This window comes from Lolium perenne, chromosome 5, assembly GCF_019359855.2.
Source record: "Lolium perenne isolate Kyuss_39 chromosome 5, Kyuss_2.0, whole genome shotgun sequence".
In the NCBI taxonomy this organism is placed as follows: domain Eukaryota; kingdom Viridiplantae; phylum Streptophyta; class Magnoliopsida; order Poales; family Poaceae; genus Lolium; species Lolium perenne.
In genome coordinates, this window is record NC_067248.2 from 69,031,119 (window position 1) to 69,051,730 (window position 20,612).

Sequence of the window (20,612 nt, forward strand, 5' to 3'; positions counted from 1 at the left end):
TTTTTGCTTGTCTCCTCGTTGCCCACTGATTCTTTGAAAAAATAGGTTCCTTCTTGGATGCTACTACCGAAGATGAACGTGTCGAATCTCGATCCAATGCACTTCTTTGGCTTGCTCATGATCATGGTTCGAATTTTTGGGGCACGCCTGAGCGGACTCGCCAGATCGTCAGGTTTCAGGATCGCGCGCTTCAGGTTCGTGATTATCTCGACTTTTGTACAAGGACTTTGTCTCTGGTCTACGGCACCATGTTTCCTCGCAATAAGATGCCAGAGACTCTTCCTGCTTTAATGGACAAATTTCGGGACGCTCCTCGAATCCACGGCTTTGTGCGGGCCCAATTGGCTGCTGGCGCAAGGTTTGCTATGATCATGATAAAAATTTGCTACCCGAAGTTAGACGTGAGCCAAGTTGTTCCAAAGTGCTTGGCCAAGATGGCGAAGAGGAGGAAAAACTTCAGCAAATATGACGACGTTGTGACTCCTGTTGCCGAAGATATGATGGATGAACTTCTTCGGATGGACTCTGAATTCTTCGTGAAGGGCAGCTATGCTGAGCATAGCACTCGTGCTATAAATAATGAGCGGTTGACAATAGACAATATACTGGGAAATCCTTGAAGATAAACTGTTCCGAGGATTGTATCTTGTGTATGTAATCTGTATTGTAAAGTCACTATATTTATTTTCAACGCCAAGCCCCCGGGCGTTTTGATGGCGATATTTTCGTTTTATAATGCGAGGTTGTCCCAAGGCAAAATAAATTATACTGTGCTATTTTTGCGGGCACGAGCCCCCGAGCTTTATGTTGACCATTATTTGTCGACATATTTTTATTTTTGGCGAGGTACTTTATACCAAGGCGAGATGTTTTTTGCGAGTTGTATTTGTCGGCACTATGTATATATATATTGTATCTTCTAGGGGGAAGCCCCCGAGCCTGTCGAAAAGATATATAATTCCACTATCTTTATTATATTGCAGCACCGCGAGCCCGCCTCATTAAAAACCTTTCCCTGCCCCACTCGGTGCCCCGAAAAAGGAAAAGAGTGCGTCTGAAAACTCGTAGGCGTTTCAGTACATTGTATGTTTACAGAGGAGACTATATTTCGGCTTCTAAGCGTAGAAACGCCTGAGCTGCGCCACGTTCCAAGGGTTTGGCTCGGCAATCCCTGTCTTCTTGTCCTTGATTCTGTATGCTCCTCCTTCGATTACTTCTGTGACGATGTAAGGTCCAAGCCATGGTGACTCGAGTTTTTCATGACTTTTTTGATTTAGTCGTAAAACCAAGTCCCCAACTTGAAAAGATCTTGGTCGCAATCCTCGACTGTGGTAGTTTTTTAGGTCCTGTTGGTATTTGGCGACTCGTGATAGTACTTCGTCTCGAGCTTCATCAAGTGCGTCGACATCATCCTCCAAAGCTCTTCTCGAAGTTTCTTCATCATATTCTGTAACCCTTGGAGAATCATGTTCTATTTCTATCGGCAGTATTGCTTCAGCTCCATGGACCAGGAAAAATGGCGTCTCCTGTGTCGCCATATTTGGTGTTGTTCGAATACTCCACATCACGCTTGGCAACTCCTCTGGCCAAGTGTGCCGAGCTTTTTCCAATGGTCCCAATAGGCGCTTCTTGATACCATTGCAGATGATGCCATTGGCTTTCTCGACTTGACCGTTGGTCTGTGGATGTGCGACAGACGCAAAACTCAGTTTGATGCCCACTTTTGCACAATATGCTTTGAACTCCTTGGACGTAAAATTACTGCCGTTGTCTGTGACCATGTTGTGAGGGACTCCAAATCGAAAGACGATGCTTTTCACGAATTTGATTGCCGACGCGCCGTCCGGTGAATTTATTGGCTTTGCTTCTATCCATTTGGTAAATTTATCGACAGCAACGAGCATATACTCATATCCTCCTGGCGAACCTTTGTGTAATTTGCCCACCATATCGAGACCCCATTGAGCAAAGGGCCAAGACAATGGGATTGGCATCAGTTCTGCTGCCGGCGAGTGAGGTTTGGCGGCGAATCTTTGGCACGCGTCGCAAGTTCGCACTATTTCCTCCGCGTCCTCAATTGCTGTTAACCAATAAAATCCTGCCCTGAAGACTTTAGCCGCGATAGCTCGGCTGCTCGCGTGATGCCCGCATATTCCTTCGTGTACATCTTTCAGGATGATCCTTCCTTCTTCGGGTGTGACACATCTCTGTAGCACACCTGAAATACTTCGTTTGTACAACTCCCCTTTTACCACAGTGAAGGCTTTAGATCGTCTAATTATTCGCCTTGCTTCAACTGGATCGTCGGGTATTGTTTTCCTTAGGATGTATGATATGTAAGCCTGCATCCATGGAATTTGCACCATCATGACTAGCTCCTGTTCCTCTTCTTCTTCTTCCAATGATTCTTTGGTGGCACTCGAAGGTTTCGCTTCTTTCTCCTTCTTCTTTGTTTTCATTGGCTTTGCTGATCTCTCGCTTATTTCTTCCCAAAACACGCCTGGAGGGATCGCGAGACATTGTGACCCGATGTTTGCAAGAACATCGGCTTCATCATTGCTCAATATGCTGATGTGGTTTACCTCGCATCCATCAAACAGTTTTTCCAGCTCATTATACATCTCCTTGTATGCTATCATACTCTCGTTGACTGCATCACATTGGTTCATAACTTGCTGTGCTACCAACTGTGAGTCGCCGAAGATTTTCAGTCGGGTTGCACCGCAAGCTTTCGCCATCTTCATCCCGTGTATGAGAGCTTCATATTCTGCTTCATTATTAGACGCATTTGGGAACGTCATCCGTAAGACATACTTCAGTTTGTCGCCTTCAGGTGATATTAGTATCACGCCTGCTCCAGCCCCTTCTAACCTTTTGGACCCGTCAAAGTTCATAGTCCAGGTTCTCGATAAATCTGGAGGTCCTGTGTTTTGTAGCTCCATCCATTCTGCAATGAAATCTGGTAAGACTTGCGATTTTATTGCTTTTCTTTTTTCATACGTGATGTCCTGAGGGGAAAGTTCTATTCCCCAAAGGGAGACACGACCCGTAGCTTCTGGATTGTTCAATATATTTGACAGAGGAGCTTCATTGAGCACTATTATCGGGTGCGCCGAAAAATAGTGTCGCAATTTTCTTGCTGTCGTAAATACTCAATACGCCAGTTTCTGGTATTGGGGGTACCGCTGTTTTGAAGGCGACAGTACTTCACTGATGAAATATACTGGCCTCTGAACTCCGTGGAGCTTTCCTTCTTCCTCTCTCTCGACTACCAAAGCCGTGCTGACCACCTGAGGTGTGGCTGCTATGTATAGGAGGAGAGGTTCTTTCTCTTTAGGCGCCACCAAGATTGGTGGTGTCGAAATTGTGCGCTTGAGATTCTCGAAGGCCCTATCTGCTTCCTCGTTCCATTGAAATTTCTCCCCCTGTTTAATCAATGCATAGAACGGCAGCGCTTTTTCTCCCAACCTGGCGACGAATCTGCTTAAAGCTGCGACTCGTCCCGTCAGTTGTTGTATTTCTTTCAACTTTGTCGGCTTCCTCATAGTTACGATGGCCTGTATTTTTTCGGGATTAGCTTCAATCCCTCTTGCTGATACTAAGAACCCGAGAAGCTCTCCCGCAGGAACTCCAAAAGAGCACTTTGTCGGGTTCAGCTTGAGGCAGAACTTGTCAAGGTTGTCGAAGGTTTCCTTCAAATCTTCGATCAGTGTTGACCCCTTCTTTGATGTTATCACGACATCGTCAATGTAGACTTGTACATTTTTTCCAATCTGTGTTGCAAGGCACTTCTGCATCATCCGCTGATATGTTGCTCCCGCGTTTTTCAAACCAAAGGGCATTGTTTTGTAGCAAAACACGCCGTAAGGTGTTATGAACGCTGTCTTGGCTTCATCATCTTCTTTTAATCTGATCTGGTTATAACCAGAGTATGCGTCCAAGAAGGAAAGACGTTCACATCCTGCCGTGGAGTCGATGATTTGATCGATCCTTGAGAGGGGAAAGTGATCCTTAGGACAGTGTTTATTGAGGCACGTAAAGTCGACACACATGCGAAGGACTTTCGTGTGTTTCTTCGGCACCATCACTGGGTTAGCTACACACGTGGCTTCTGTAGATATTTCGTTGATAAAACCAGCATCCTTGAGTCGATCTATTTCTGATAACATAGCTTTGCGGTTTGGTTCTGAAAAACGCCGCAAGGGTTGTTTGATTGGTCTCGCGAGAGGATCCAAGTTGAGGTGGTGCTCGGCAAGTTCCCTGGGTACTCCTGGCATGTCAGCTGGACACCATGCGAAGATTTTCCAGTGCTCACGGAGGAACTCGACGAGCGCGCTTTCCTATGCGATATCCATGTTTGTTGCAATGGATGTCGTTTTCTTTGGGTCCGTCGGGTGGATCTGCACCTCTTTTGAATCCTTGGCAGTGTTGAAGGTTGGCTCCCTGAGAGACCTCCCTGCATCTGGCAGCACATCATAATCAGTGAGCCTTGGCGCCATATATTCTGCTTGCATCCCGAAAGTTTCTGACAGTGGATGAAAATCCTTGTCGCACTTATCAGATAGCGCGAAACTTCCCTTAATTGTGATAGGTCCCTTGGGTCCAGGCAACCTCCACAATAGGTACGTATAATGTGGTACCGCCATAAACCTGGCATATGCTGGTCGTCCCAACAAAGCGTGATATTGCGACGGGAAATCCACAACTTCAAACTCCAGATTCTCTATCCTGTAGTTTTCTCGGGTTCCAAACTGAACGTCGAGATTGATCTTGCCCAACGGATAACTTGGCTTCTCTGGTGTGATCCCATGGAAACGTGTATCAGTTGGTTTCAGGTTTGCCAGGGATATGTTCATTTTCCTCAATGTATCTGCATACATAAGGTTTAAACTGCTGCCGCCATCTATAAAAACTCTCGACACGTCAAAGCCAGCAATTACCGCGGGTAGGATGAGTGCGGATTGTCCTGGTCGAGGAACTTGCTGTGGATGATCCGCAATTGTGAAGCCAATGTCTTGCCCTGACCAATTTAGGTACTCAACTGTTGGTGGAGGCATCTTCTCTGCCATGAACACTTGCCGCGAAATTACCTTCTGCGCCCTATTGGATGGCCTAGCTTTCTGAATCATCGAGACCGCACCGTTGAAGTTGGGGTCAACATATGGAGGTGGGTGTGGTGCTGCCGCTATTCTGAGCTGGTGCCGATTTTCGTCCATAATTGCGGGAGGAGGTGGGAGGTGGATCTCACTTCTTGGCCCCTGGGGATTTCTGTTCATGGCTTGGGCATTTGCAATTCCTGCAGCTCGCAACATTGCCTGAAAATTTCGGCAGTCTTTTTGGAGATGTCCTGACTATCTCTTTCCGTTGCTGTCGAGATAGAAGTGCATCTGGCACGGTCCGTTCATCATCTCCTCGGGAGACACATAAGGTCTTTGAAACCTTGGTCCACTATTTTGCCTGTTACCGTGGAAATCACCTCTATTGTCGCCTTGTTGCTCATTACTCCTTTGGTAGTCATCTCGACTGTTCCCTCCAGAGTTTCCTCGGAAACCAGCCGATATGTGGCCAGGAGCATCATTATTGTAGGACTGGCGAGAAAATCGCCTTCTATTTCGAAAATTTCGACTGCGATCTTCTTCTGGCGACCTATGTCGCTTGTTGTATATCGCGTCTTCTCCATCTGCCCACTTGTTTGCTATCTCCATCAGTGCTGATATTGTCTTAGGGTTGGTTCTTCCTAAGTCTTCGACGAAATCTCCTCGTCGAAGTCCTCCCACAAACGCGTCTATTGCTCTCTCGTCAGATATATCCTCTGCCGAGTTTTTAATAATGTTCCACCTCTGTATATATTTCCTCATCGACTCGTCGTGTTTCTGTCGACACGCCCTTAACTCTTCCAATGACGCAGGTTTCTTGCAGGTGGATCGGAAGTTCCTCACGAAGATATCCTCAAAATTATCCCAGCTGTCGATGGAACCTGGGGGGAGTTTCTTTATCCAAGATCTTGCGGCACAACTCAAGTGAACTTGGATACTTTGCATGGTTGTTGCTCTGGTTCCTCCTACTAGCTTTACCATCTCGAGATAATCAACGAGCCAATCCTCAGGATCCTGCAGGCCGTCGAATTTCTTGAAATTTTCGGGTAATTTAAACCCTTTCGGGACGCGAGTCTTTCGAACTCGTCTCGTAAAGCACGGGAGCCCACAAATATCTTCGTCAGCAACTTCTGGTGAATGCTGACGTTCTCTTCTTTCTTGTCGCGCTCTATCCACCCTTACTTGAGCTGTTGTGTCTCTTGCTCCACTCGTTCTTGGTGGATCTTGTACTGCTGCGGTGGGTCGTGGACTATTTTGTCTAGGTGTTTCTTCGGGAGGCGTGGCTGCGAACGCTGTTCCCATAACTCCAACTCCAGCCATTGCCATATTAAACAATGCTTCTCTCGGGTCCCCAGGGGGTGGTCTGGACGCGAGGATGTAAGCTTGCGTTGCCATGTATCCTGCTTCTGGCGTTTTCGGGATGATATTTCCCCTTGTATCAATCGACATAAAGGACATGTCGAGATTTTGAATTATGTTTCCTCTCTCTTCTTCGGGTATGTTTTGCAGCCGAGATCTTGCTCCCCTCCGAGCATCTCTGTGACTGTCTGCCGAAGTTCCTGATTGTCGACTGAGCTCTGCTCGACGCCTGCTTGATGCGGAGGCTGCCTCTTTTCTTCTATTCAGGGATGCTGTCTCTTTTTCCAGCTCCCTACTCACACGAGCAAGTCTATATTGATATGCTTGTATTTCTTGTACAGTAGCGGTTGTGTTCATTGGTTCTGTCCCGTCCAAGGCTCTTGCGGCCCTATTCCACGCTTCTTGCGGGAGCTGGACTCTTTCTCGAGGTGAGGACCCGACGTATTTAGTGCCTAGGCCTCTTCTGAGATCAGCGGGATCGACGTATGGATTTCCCAAATCGTCGAAAGCCTCTGACGTTTCTGGTTCTGATCGGCCTGCCTCTTCAATTGCACAGATTTGATGATATTTTGAGTATTGATCTTTGTCGGGATTGGTGACACCATCATAAAGATTGGTGAGGACCTTTCCGATGGCAGCAGATTTGTCGATGAAGTTGAAGCTGTCGACGCTGTCGGAGTCGCTGCTTATAAAGGAGTCCGCAGATGACTCGAAGGATGTGTCGCTGAAGATCTTGGCGAGCTTTCCGCTTGCCTTAGTGTCGATGAAGTGTGGCGACGAAAACTCTTCATCACTCGATGAAAAGTCAGAATCGACCGCTGAAAATTCCGACGAGATTGGAACTTCAAGACGATAGGATCCTTCCTTGTTGACGCCAAATCGGAATTCTCCGAACGTCATGACGATGGGCTCCTCCAGATAAGCACATGCATCCAAACGGGAGGGCGGGTGAGGAATAAAATCGACTAGATCAGTTTTTTCCCGGTTACCTCTATCCATCGCATTGCTTGCCACCGACGAAGTCGACGATTCTGGACGTGCCATCGAGATCAGCTCCTTGCAACCTCTAATTCCCACAGATGGCGCCAATTGACAAAGGATTAATTTGTCAATGCCTACAGGTTGTAGACTAGGGTTTTGCTAGAAGTAGAGGGCAAGTAGATCTCGAAGGTTTCAGCCGAAAAGTACTCGCTGATTATGAAAACTAGGGTTGTGTTGACAATAGATTCGATCCTTTCTTCGTCCCTCGACTCCCCCTTATATAGAGGGTGGAGCCGAGGGTTTCGTAATACACAAGTTACAGAGTTCGGGAGGGTTTCGTACCCAACCCGTAAGATTACAAATCTCTATCTTTCCTAATACAATCTATTTTTCCTTAACACTAAATGGGCTTCCGAGTCTTCTTATTCTTCGAGTCCTGGGCCTTCAGTAAACCCCGGGTACCATCTTCGGCAGGCCCATTGGGGATGCCTATGTCACCGAGAGAGCTCCACAATGTAAGAAGGTAAATTATGTCAAACAATCCTCCTCCTTGAGTGATAAAATCGATACTATTATGTCTATGCTTGTTAATGGTAAGGCTCAAGTTCACCCAAATAATATTCCGTTAGCTTCTTTGGTTTCTCAAGAAGAGCATGTTGATGTGAATTTCATTAAAAACAACAATTTCAACAACAATTCTTATAGGAATAATATTGGTAGCAACTATTATAGGCCATATCCTTCTAATAATGGTAATTATTATGGAAACTCTTATGGTAATTCCTACAACAATAATAAAAGTGCATCCTATGATCTTGAAATCATGCTCAAGGAATTTATTAGTAAACAAACTGCTTTCAATAAAACTATTGAGGAAAAGCATGACAAAATTGATATTCTTACTTCTAAAGTTGATAGCCTTGCTCATGATGTTGATTTTCTTAAATTAAAAGTGTTGCCTCATGATGTTAAAGAAAGTAAAACTTTGGATGCCATTCAAGTTAGAATTGTTGAAAATGTTAGGGTGTTGGCGGAATTGCATGCTAGGTGGAAAAGACAAGATGAAATTGCTACAAATAATAATTTGACTAAAGTTTATACCATCACCACCACCAGTAGTAGTGAAGTTTAAAATGCTAGCCAATCTCCTAATATTAATGGTAAAGTAAATGGTGAAGGAAAATCCCCGCTCCTTCTACAAAATTTCTTAAAACCACTGAAACTGCTCCTAATAAATGTGCTGAAATTTTTCGGAGTGCGGGAGACAAGAGTCCGTTCACCTTTGATAAAAATGACTTTGATTTTGATGATTGCAATATATCTGAAGTAATTAAGTTCTTACAATAGCTTTCTAGAAGTCCTAATGCTAGTGCTATAAATATGGCTTTTACAAAGCACATTACAAATTCTCTTATGCAAATGAGAGAGGATAAATTAAAACGCGAAGCCTCTATTCCTAAAAAGTTAGAAGATGGCTAGGAGCCCATCATTAAGATCAAAATAGATGGTTTTGATTGCAATGCTTTATGTGATCTTGGTGCAAGTATTTATGTTATGCCTAGAAAAATCTATGATATGCTTGAATTGCCACCGTTGGAAAAATGTTATTTGGATGTTCATCTTATTGATTGCTGCAAAGAAACCTTTTGGGGAAAGTTGATAATGTTCTTATTATGGTTAACAATAACCTGGCCCCCGTTGATTTTGTTGGTTTGCATATTGAATGCAATGCTTCTTGTCAATTATTTTGGAAAGACCGTTTCTTAGAACTGTCGGTGCTGCTATTGATATGAGAGATGGGATTATTAAATATCAATTCCCACTCAAGAAAGGTATGTAACACTTCCCCAGGAAGAGAAATAAGTCATCTTATGAATCTATTATTAGAACAAATTATGATGTTGATGCTTCTTCACTAGATAATACTTGATGCTCGCATTTTTACTGCGCCTAGCTGAAAGGCGTTAAAGAAAAACTCTTATGGGAGACAACCCATGTTTTATTTACAGTAATTTTTTTTGAGTCTTGGAAGTTTATTACCTCTGTAATAGCCTCTCCTTATCATTTTTATTTTGTTTTTGTGCCAAGAATAGCCTCTAATAGGAAGAAAGTAATGTTTGGGGAAGTTGCTGTCCTAAAAACAGATTCTGTGCTATTACCATAAACATTCATAAAAATAGCCAGAGAGGAATTTTGAGCTGTAATTTGTATGCATATGCAACAGGTTATTATCTAATTTTGTTAGTTGACCACTTTTCGAGATAAGCAAAAGAGTATTTTCAAAAAAATCAATCTTGACCTGCTGTTCCGTTTTGACAAATTTCTGCACTATTTGCATTTGCCTCTTAAATATTTTTCTTTTTGAGTTGTTTTGATCAAAGAGCTTTTTGAAAGGTTGCTACAGTATCTTATGCTTTAATAGATATTTGATATATGTTAGTACTGAACACAAGTGGATTTGTTTTTTATATTGTACTAATGCTAATAATGAAGAATTGAGTGAAGTTTTTGATACGCGTAGATGCACACGTCCGTTGGGAACCCCAAGTGGAAGGTATGATGCGTATAGAAGCAAGTTTCCCTCAGTATGAAACCAAGGTTATCGAACCAGTAGGAGCCAAGAAGCACGTGAAGGTTGTTGGTGGAGGAGTGTAGTGCGGCGCAATGATACGTCCAAAACGTATCTACTTTCCCGAACACTTTTGCTATTGTTTTGCCTCTAATTTGTGTATTTTGGATACAACTAACACGGACTAACGCTGTTTTCAGCAGAATTGCTCTGGTGTCTCGTTTTTGTGCAGAAATCCAACTTTCGGGAAAATCCTCGGAATTTCTTCAGATGGCCCTATTTTACCAAAATATTGACGGAGCCAGAAGGGCGAAGGAGGTGGAGGCCCGAGGGCCCCACACCATATGGCGGCGCGGCCCAGGGGGGGGCCCGCGCGGCCCTATGGTGTGGCCCCCTCGGCTGGCCTCCGACGCCCCCCTTTGGACTACTTATCGGGTTCGACCTAAAAACGCACGGGGAGAAGTCGAAGTCGGCACAAACCCTCCAGAGAGCCGCCACATCGCGAAACTCCGTCGCGGGAGCCAGAAGTCTCCGTTCTGGCACTCCGCCGGGACGGGGAATTGGAGGAGATCTTCACCGCCATCACCGCCAACGCCTCTCCATCAACCAGCAATGTTTCCCCCATCCATGTGTGAGTAATTCCCCCGCTGTAGGCTGAAGGGGATGGTAGGGATTGGATGAGATTGGTCATGTAATAGTCATAAGATTGTTAGGGCATAGTGCCTAGTATCCGTAGATGTCACTTTTATGATATTGTTGCAACTTGTTATGCTTAATGCTTGTCACTAGGGCCCGAGTGCCATGATCTCAGATCTGAACATGTTATTGATTCATGAAGATATTCGTTGTTTATGATCTTACCTGCAAGTTGTATACACATGTCACTGTCCGGAACCAATGGCCCCGAAGTGACAGAAATCGGGACAACCGGAGGGGATGGTAGTGATGTGAGGATCACATGTGTTCACGGAGTGTTAATGCTTTGCTCCGGTACTCTATTAAAAGGAGTACCTTAATTTCCAGTAGTTTCCCTAGAGGCCCGGCTGCCACCGGCTGGTAGGACAAAAGATGTTGTGCAAGTTTCTCATTGCGAGCACGTACGACTAAATATGGAACACATGCCTATTGATTGATTAGTACTTGGATACCGTTTTATTATTATCTGCAAATGCCCATGCTTTGATTGTTACATGAGTTTCTCTCATCCATGCAACGCCCGCTAAATCCGTCCCTGTGCCTACAGTATTTTAATCCTGCTGCTTACTATAATCACTACTGCTGTCTTTATTTCACCGCTGCTGTTATTTCACTATTTCCACTGCCATAAAACTGTTACTACTGATAAACTCTTGCGAGCAAGTCTGTTTCAGTGCAGCTGAATTGACAACTCATTTGTTAAGGCTTACAAGTATTCTTTGTCTCCCCTTGTGTCGAATCAATAAATTGGGTAATACTTCCCTCGAAGACTGTTGCGATCCCCTATACTTGTGGGTCATCAAGACTATTTTCTGGCGCCGTTGCCGGGGAGCATAGCTTTATTTGGAAGTTCACTTGGATTGATATTGTTCGCTGCAAATTCTCCATCATGGGTAAACCTCGCGATACTAAGATCGCCATATTACCATCCACTACAAGAAAAGGTACAACTCTGAGTACCTCTGCTGCTCTTGATTCACCATCTGTGATTGATAAACTTGTTTCACCGCCACATGCTTCGCGTGCTGGTACTTCTGCTGAATCTGAAAATTCTCATAATATTGATAATGTTTATGCTGTGCTTGATGATAGTGGTTCATTGGGATCTTTTCTAGATGCTACAATTGCTAAGTCTAGACAAATTGAAAATACTGAAACTCCTAATGCTGCTACACTGTTAATTCACACAGTCTGTTGAATATTCTAGTGATGATCTTGATGAAGATTATGTAGAGCTTGATAATGATTTTATTGAAAAATGCAAGGCTACTACTGATGCAAGAAAAATTAAAAAGTTGCTTGCAGAACATGCTGTTAGATATAAACCATCTCCTGATCCTAAATTTGCCACATCTCCTATAAACATTAGGGATAAAGATTATGATTTTTCTCTTGATCTATCTCATATAGCTATTGTTGAGAAAACACCCTTTTGTGGTACTGAAAAAGAAAGTGCTGTTGAACACTTGACTGAGTTATCTACTCTTAGTGGCGTGTTTTCTGATGATGTCAAGATGCGTACTTATTTTGTCGCTAAAATTTTTCCGTTCTCATTAAAGGATGATGCTAAAACTTGGTATAATAATTTGCCTCCTGGTTCTATTAAAAGTCCAACTGATTTGCGTGATGTTTTCTTTCGAAAATACTTTCCTGCTAGTGCTCAACATGCTGCTTTGCAGAGAATTTATAATTTTGACCAGGAAGATGGAGAGAAATTGCCTGAGGCTTGGGCGAGATTCTGTTCTCTTATTAGAGCTCAGCCTGACCATGATTTGGAAAAGCATGATTTACTTGATATATTTTATAGTGGACTAACTATTGAGTCTAGGGCATACCTGGATAGTTGTGCTGGTTGTGTTTTCAGGAAAAGAACCCCAGAAGACGCTGAAGAATTATTGGCTAAAATAGGCCGGAATCATGATGATTGGTCTACACCTGAACCAACCCCGACACCGATAGCGAAGAAGAGGGGTATGATTAAATTGAATGATGAAGATATGAGGGAAGCCAAGAAGTCTCTCAAGGAGATGGGTATTAAACCTGAAGATGTGAAGAACTTACCTCCTATAGAAGATATATGTGAGACAATTCCCCCTTCATCCATGATTGAGGTACACTCGCTTCAACACTTTACTAGGGAAGATATTCCGTATTCAAAATCTCCTGCTCAATGCTTAGATGAATTTGATAATTATATTGTTAAGCAAGAAAACTTTAATATGAGAGTAGAGAATCATTTAATGGAAAATTCCCGAGCTATTAGTGAATTGCATGGTATTGTGGAGAGAACCTCCAATGATGTTAAGATACTTGTTAAACATTTTCAAATGGTTCAAACTCAAATTGATCAACTTACTAAAGTGCAAAATGACTTGTTGGGAAATAATTCTAAAGAAAAACATGCTTGTGAAGTAACAACTAGAGGTGGTGCTTCTACCCAGGATCCTCTATATCCTGAAGGGCATCCCAAAAGAGTTGAACAAGATTCTCAACTAATTAAAACTAGTGCTCCATCAAAGAAAAAGAAAAAGAAACATAAGAATGTTGTAGAATCCTCTGAACCTGTTAATGATCCTAATAGTATTTCTATTTATGATGCTGAAACTGAAAGTGGTAATGAACATGATAAAGATAATGATAAGAATGATACTCCTGATAAAGAAGAAATTGAAAAAGAACCTGAAAAGCATGCTAAAAATAAAAAGTATACTAAAGAAGATTTTATTACTGAGAAGCATGGTAATGAAAGAGAACCTTGGGTTCAAAAGCAAATGCCTTTTCCTGCTAAGAAACTAAAATCAAAGGAGGAGGAACATTATAATAAATTTTGTGATTGGATGAAACCTTTATTTTTGCAAATCCCTTTGACTGATGCTATTAAATTGCCTCCTTATTCAAAGTATATGAAAGATATTGTTACTAACAAAAGGAAAGTCCCCAATGAGGAGATTTCCACTATGCTCGCTAATTACTCCTTCAATGGTAAGATTCCAAAGAAGCTTGGAGACCCAGGTATACCGACTATTCCGTGTTCCATCAAGAATAATTATGTTAGAACTGCTCTATGTGATTTGGGAGCAGGTGTGAGTGTAATGCCTTTTTCTCTTTATAAGAGACTTGATTTAGATAAATTGATACCTACTGATATATCTTTGCAAATGGCTGATAAATCTACTGCTATTCCTGTTGGTTTATGTGAAAATGTTCCTGTTCAAGTTACTCAGCACTGCTTGATATTAACTGATTTTGTTGTGTTGGAAATGCCTGAAGATGATAATATGTCCATTATTCTTGGAAGACCCTTTCTTAATACTGCAGGGGCTGTTATTGATTGCAATAAAGGCATGGTTACTTTCAATGTTGATGATAAGGAACACACTGTCTATTTTCCCAAGAGGATTGATAAAGTATGTGGAGTCAATACAATTTTTAATGTGAAAACTATCAAAGTGGGATCCATTGATTGTCCTATATATGAGCCTAAAGAAGAATATCAAACTCTTGTGATTGGATCCATATCAATTCAATATAAGGTAACATGATTGATTTGAGGTTTATTTCTTCTTATGTCATATAAAATTTATTTGATAGCAAGACTTGATCAACCTTGTTAACAAGTATATTTTATTGCATAGAAGAGCTAAACAGCACTTCTTTCTTTCTTTCTCCCTTCACCTATTTTACTTGCTGTAGCACTTTTGTTTTGCATTATGCTTTAGTCATTTAAGATTTTAGAAATCATTTTCCTGCGCAGTAATTATTAATTTAATACCCAGAAATGTGCATTTTTCGAAGTTCTCTAAAAATTACAAAAATTACACCGTTGGTCCTATTTTTCGACGAGGCACCTGGGAGCACCAGAGGATGACCTGTGGGGCACCAGGGGGTGCCACACCATAGGGCGGCGCGGCCAGCAAGGGGGCCGCGCCACCATGTGGTGTGGGCCACCCCTTTGCCCCACTACACCATCTCTTCCTCCCAGTACCTTCTCTCTCCCGAAAAAACTCGTACCAAGTTTCTCTCACTCGTGTTTCTGCTCAAGAACTCGCGATTTTTCGATCTCCTTGCTCAGCCCAGATTTCTGTTTGAGATTTGGCACATTTACTCCTTGGTATGTGACTCCTTTGATTGTCCAATTAGAATTTCATTTGGTTGAGTATATCTTGAATATTTTGCTGCTGTAGATAACATGTTTAGTGAGCTTGCATGCTTGTCTAAGTGGAAGAAATTAGTTTTGATGCATGTGTAGCACTCTAGCAAGTTCCTATAGTAGTTCCCTTCAATTACACACCTTGAAATCAAATTTTATAATGATTGTTGAAAATTTCAGAAGAGGAAGATGAAGAAATTTAAGTTTGGAGAGTTGTTCAAGAAAGCAACAACCAGCACCGGTAGGCCCTCAAGGGCGTCTACTCAAATTAGGCGATCCTACAATGAGGATGTCATCGCGCCTAGCTTCGCGCCCGAGGAGGACCATGGGGCTCCTAATGCTTCATCCTTCCCTTGTTATGAGTTTCTGACCAATGCAGGGATATTGGATGACTTCTTCACCCTCGTCAACAGGGCAGGCCTAGCCACCTACGTGGGAGACGAGAGGGGACAATATTACAGGCTCACCAAAGTTTTCGTTGAGAGCTTCAAGTTCCACAACACGGAATATGAGCCGACAGTCGCATTCAAGATTTATGATATTCCTGTTACCATGAAATTGGAGGAATTTTGTTTTGCATTGGGTATTGCCCCTGTAGGTACAGCAAGGAGGATTGATGACAACCCCCGGGACTTGTTGGAGCTCTACCGAGGGATCACCGGGGATGATTGCCGCACCATCCAGCGAGGGAAGATAAGAAACATTCAACTCCCTGCTATTAAGTATTTCGCATATTACATTGGTACTAGCATTTTGGGTAGAGAAAATACTAGTAACATCTCTAGCTACCATCTTGCTTTCTTGAATGTTGCACTTACTGGAGAGACACCTTATCATCTTGGTTCTCTTATTGCTCGCCGCCTGTCTAGCAGGGGGCCTATTTTTGGAGGAACTATTGCATCACGCATTTTAACACATCTAGATATTCCTCTTGATTCTAATGATGTACCATTAACCCCTAGGAAGCTAGATATTGCTGCTATGAAGAGCCATCGTTTTGTTACTACTAACTCCACTATAGATAATATTGTCTATAAAATGTTGTTTGCTGATGGGAATGAGAAAGAAATCCCTCTTCCCCAGCAGGGTTTGTTTAATATTGACAGGCAATCATGGTCGCTAACAAAGGAGGTGGTGGAGGAGCATATGAAGATACAAGAATTCCACCAGCAACATGACTCCGAGAACGCCGAGCCCTCCTACGACTACACCGTCACGTACCCCGACGTTTCCTCCAGCACATACATGGAACCGGGTCGTTCTTCGTCATATTACGAAGACACCACTTCATGGGGACCGTGGGAATGAACTCCACTTAGGCCAAAAGCCTAAGCTTGGGGGGAGGTATACCGGCATCACTCATTCTTTGCATATTATGATTGCTGGATACTTGTACATACTTGTTTAGTCTCTAGAGTGGTTTTCTAATGAGAGGGAGATGATATTGGGGAAGTGCTGTCCAAAAACAGATTCTGTGCTGTCACCAAAAAAATTCGTACGCACAGCCAGAACGTTATTTTGAGTTGCCAATTTTTGAGCATGTTCCCCAGGTTGTTATCTAACTTTCATTAGTTGAACACTTTTTGGTCTGAGCAATGGAAGATTTTTGTTAAATTCGATTTCTGTACTGCTGTCAGGATTTGACAGATTTCTGTCATCCTGCTTTTCTGTGTTTCTGTTAGTTTGCATTCTTTTGTTTTCGCTTTGTTTCTTTCCTAAAACACAAAAAGACCAAAAATATTTTTGTTGTTTCTTTTCACCATTTGTTTATTTGGTACCTTGCTCTTAGTTTGCTTTATTTGCTATCGTTAGTTTGCTATAAGAAAACCCAAAAAGATTTTGTTTTATTTTCTTGTTTTCTTTCGTTCTTGTTTCTAATTCGAAAACACCAAAAATATTTGCTGTTCTTTCTTGGTTTGTAAAGTTCATCATGAGTTCAATGGTCTTCGGTGGCTGGAGCGTGGTTTTCATTTCATATTATCCAAGCTACACAAGTGAAAAGGCAATAATGACGATCTACGACAATCTGATTGTGGTGAGAGGCTGGTATGAACTCTATTTGCTTTCATTTTTGTACATATACTCATCCATATGAGCTTGCTTAGTTGGTTCATGTGAGGTATATGTTATTTGAGAAAGTCTAGTAGTTCATGATCTCTCATGTTTAGTCCCAATTTATTAATATGAGTAGCATGTCATGGATGTTTGCTTGCATTGTTTTATTCATAAGTAAGTATGGCATTGTGGTATCCTCCTCTGAATAATTCATTTATATCGACTTGGCACATGCTCACGCATGCATATGACTGAACAAGAAGTCAATTAAGCCTCGATGATTTATAATTGCTTCAGAGTTCTTGTATCACTTTTATGCCTCCGTTAATTTATTTTGCCGCAAGCATGATTATGACAGTTACTGCTCTCTTGATTTGTCGCTCCCTAGTCTTTTGCTAGCCTTCACTTGTACTGAGCGGTGACGCCGCTCGTGCTTCCAAACACCTGAAAACCAAGTTGTTCCAAAAGTGTCCACCATAAATACCTATGCATGGCATTTCAAACCATTCCAAGTAAATTCTCATGCGTTACCTTTAAAACTTTCAAAATGCTTCTCAATTTGTGTTAATGTTTCATAGCTCATGAGGAAGTATGTGGTGTTTAGCTTTCAACCTTGTCATTTACTTTTGACGGACTCTCATATGGACTAGTGGCACATCCGCTTATCCAATAATTTTGCAAAAAGAGCTGGCAATGGGATTCCCAGTCCCAAATTAATTAACTTAAATAGACACTCCTCCATGGTTTGTGATTGTTGGACGGCACCCGAAGGATTCGGTTAGCCATGGCTTGTGTAAGCAAAGGTTGGGGGGAGTGTCATCATCATAATAAAACTTAAATAAAAATGCACTCCTTCATGGTATGTGATTGTTGGCAGGCACCCGAGGATTCGGTTAGCCATGGTTTGTGAAAGAAAGGTTGGAAGGAGTGCCAACCAAAAATAAAATGGGAGCCGCTCTTGTGAGTCCGGTTGATGAGGTAGTTAGTGTACCCATTACCATTCGTTGACAACAACAAACACCTCTCAAAAATAATTTTACTCCTGCTTTACAAATGAAAAGCTCTAGCGCATGTTAATCCCTGCTTCCCTCTGCGAAGGGTCAATCTTTTACTTTTATGTTGTGTCTCCATTCTTTCTTTGAGCACTGTCTTGAGAGCACTACTGTCATTCTTAGTATAATATGCTTGTCTCAAAATATGATTAATTGTGGTATAACTTTGATGCTTTTATCTTTGACAATCACTATTTCTAGTCTTTCTATGAACTCAAGATGTGCCTCGGCATTTATGTTTTGCCGATCAAATACAGGCAAGCGAGATACCACTTTATCATATTCTCTTATGAACATTGCAATCCTGCTTATATACATGATTCATGGTGCTTATTATTAATTGTTGGTACTTCTTCATGATTGACATAGCTGTTGGATGATCTTATTTGCATGTGCCTCATTATGAACTGCTTAAGTATTAGCCATAGCATGAGAATATATACATCATATGAGCAAATGTGTTCGTGAAAGTTCTTTTATCGCTCAGTTGTTAACTGAATTGCTTGAGGACAAGCAATAAGCTAAGCTTGGGGGGAGTTGATACGTCCAAAACGTATCTACTTTCCCGAACACTTTTGCTATTGTTTTGCCTCTAATTTGTGTATTTTGGATACAACTAACACGGACTAACGCTGTTTTCAGCAGAATTGCTCTGGTGTCTCGTTTTTGTGCAGAAATCCAACTTTCGGGAAAATCCTCGGAATTTCTTCAGATGGCCCTATTTTACCAAAATATTGACGGAGCCAGAAGGGCGAAGGAGGTGGAGGCCCGAGGGCCCCACACCATATGGCGGCGCGGCCCAGGGGGGGCCCGCGCGGCCCTATGGTGTGGCCCCCTCGGCTGGCCTCCGACGCCCCCCTTTGGACTACTTATCGGGTTCGACCTAAAAACGCACAGGGAGAAGTCGAAGTCGCCAGAAACCCTCCAGAGAGCCGCCACATCGCGAAACTCCGTCGCGGGAGCCAGAAGTCTCCGTTCTGGCACTCCGCCGGGACGGGGAATTGGAGGAGATCTTCACCGCCATCACCGCCAACGCCTCTCCATCAACCAGCAATGTTTCCCCCATCCATGTGTGAGTAATTCCCCCGCTGTAGGCTGAAGGGGATGGTAGGGATTGGATGAGATTGGTCATGTAATAGTCATAAGATTGTTAGGGCATAGTGCCTAGTATCCGTAGATGTCACTTTTATGATATTGTTGCAACTTGTTATGCTTAATGCTTGTCACTAGGGCCCGAGTGCCATGATCTCAGATCTGAACATGTTATTGATTCATGAAGATATTCGTTGTTTATGATCTTACCTGCAAGTTGTATACACATGTCACTGTCCGGAATCAATGGCCCCGAAGTGACAGAAATCGGGACAACCGGAGGGGATGGTAGTGATGTGAGGATCACATGTGTTCACGGAGTGTTAATGCTTTGCTCCGGTACTCTATTAAAAGGAGTACCTTAATTTCCAGTAGTTTCCCTAGAGGCCCGGCTGCCACCGGCTGGTAGGACAAAAGATGTTGTGCAAGTTTCTCATTGCGAGCACGTACGACTAAATATGGAACACATGCCTATTGATTGATTAGTACTTGGATACCGTTTTATTATTATCTGCAAATGCCCATGCTTTGATTGTTACATGAGTTTCTCTCATCCATGCAACGCCCGCTAAATCCGTCCCTGTGCCTACAGTATTTTAATCCTGCTGCTTACTATAATCACTACTGCTGTCTTTATTTCACCGCTGCTGTTATTTCACTATTTCCACTGCCATAAAACTGTTACTACTGATAAACTCTTGCGAGCAAGTCTGTTTCCAGGCGCAGCTGAATTGACAACTCCGCTGTTAAGGCTTACAAGTATTCTTTGTCTCCCCTTGTGTCGAATCAATAAATTGGGTAATACTTCCCTCGAAGACTGTTGCGATCCCCTATACTTGTGGGTCATCACGCAACACCAGTGAAACTGGCGCCAACGTGGAACCTGCACAACACAATCAAAGTACTTTGCCCCAACGTAACAGTGAGGTTGTCAATCTCACCGGCTTGCTGAAAACAAAGGATTAAACGTCGAGTGGAAGATGGTGTTTGTTTGCAAAGAACAGTAAAAACAATGATTGCAGTAGAATGTATTCAGATGTAAAAGAATGGACCGGGGTCCACAGTTCACTAATGGTGTCTCTCCAATAAGATAACTAGCATGCTGGGTGAACAAATTACAGGTGGGCAATTGACAAATAAAGATTCAATACATATCAACGATGATTACTATGAGATTTAATCAGGGCATTACGACAAAGTACATAGACCGCTATCCAGCATGCATCTATGCCTAAATAATCCACCTTCAGGTTATCATCCGAACCCCTTCCAGTATTAAATTGTAAACAACAGATAATTGCATTAAGTATGGTGCGTAATGTAATCAACACAAATATCCTTAGACAAAGCATCAATGTTTTATCCCTAGTAGCAACAGCACATCCACAACCTTAGAACTTTCTGTCACTGTCCCAGATTAAATGGAGGCATGAACCCACTATCGAGCACAATTACTCCCTCTTGGAGTTACAAGTATCAACTTGGCCAGAGCCTCTAATAGCAACGGAGAGCATGCAAGAACATAAACAACACATATATGATAGATTGATAATCAACTTGAC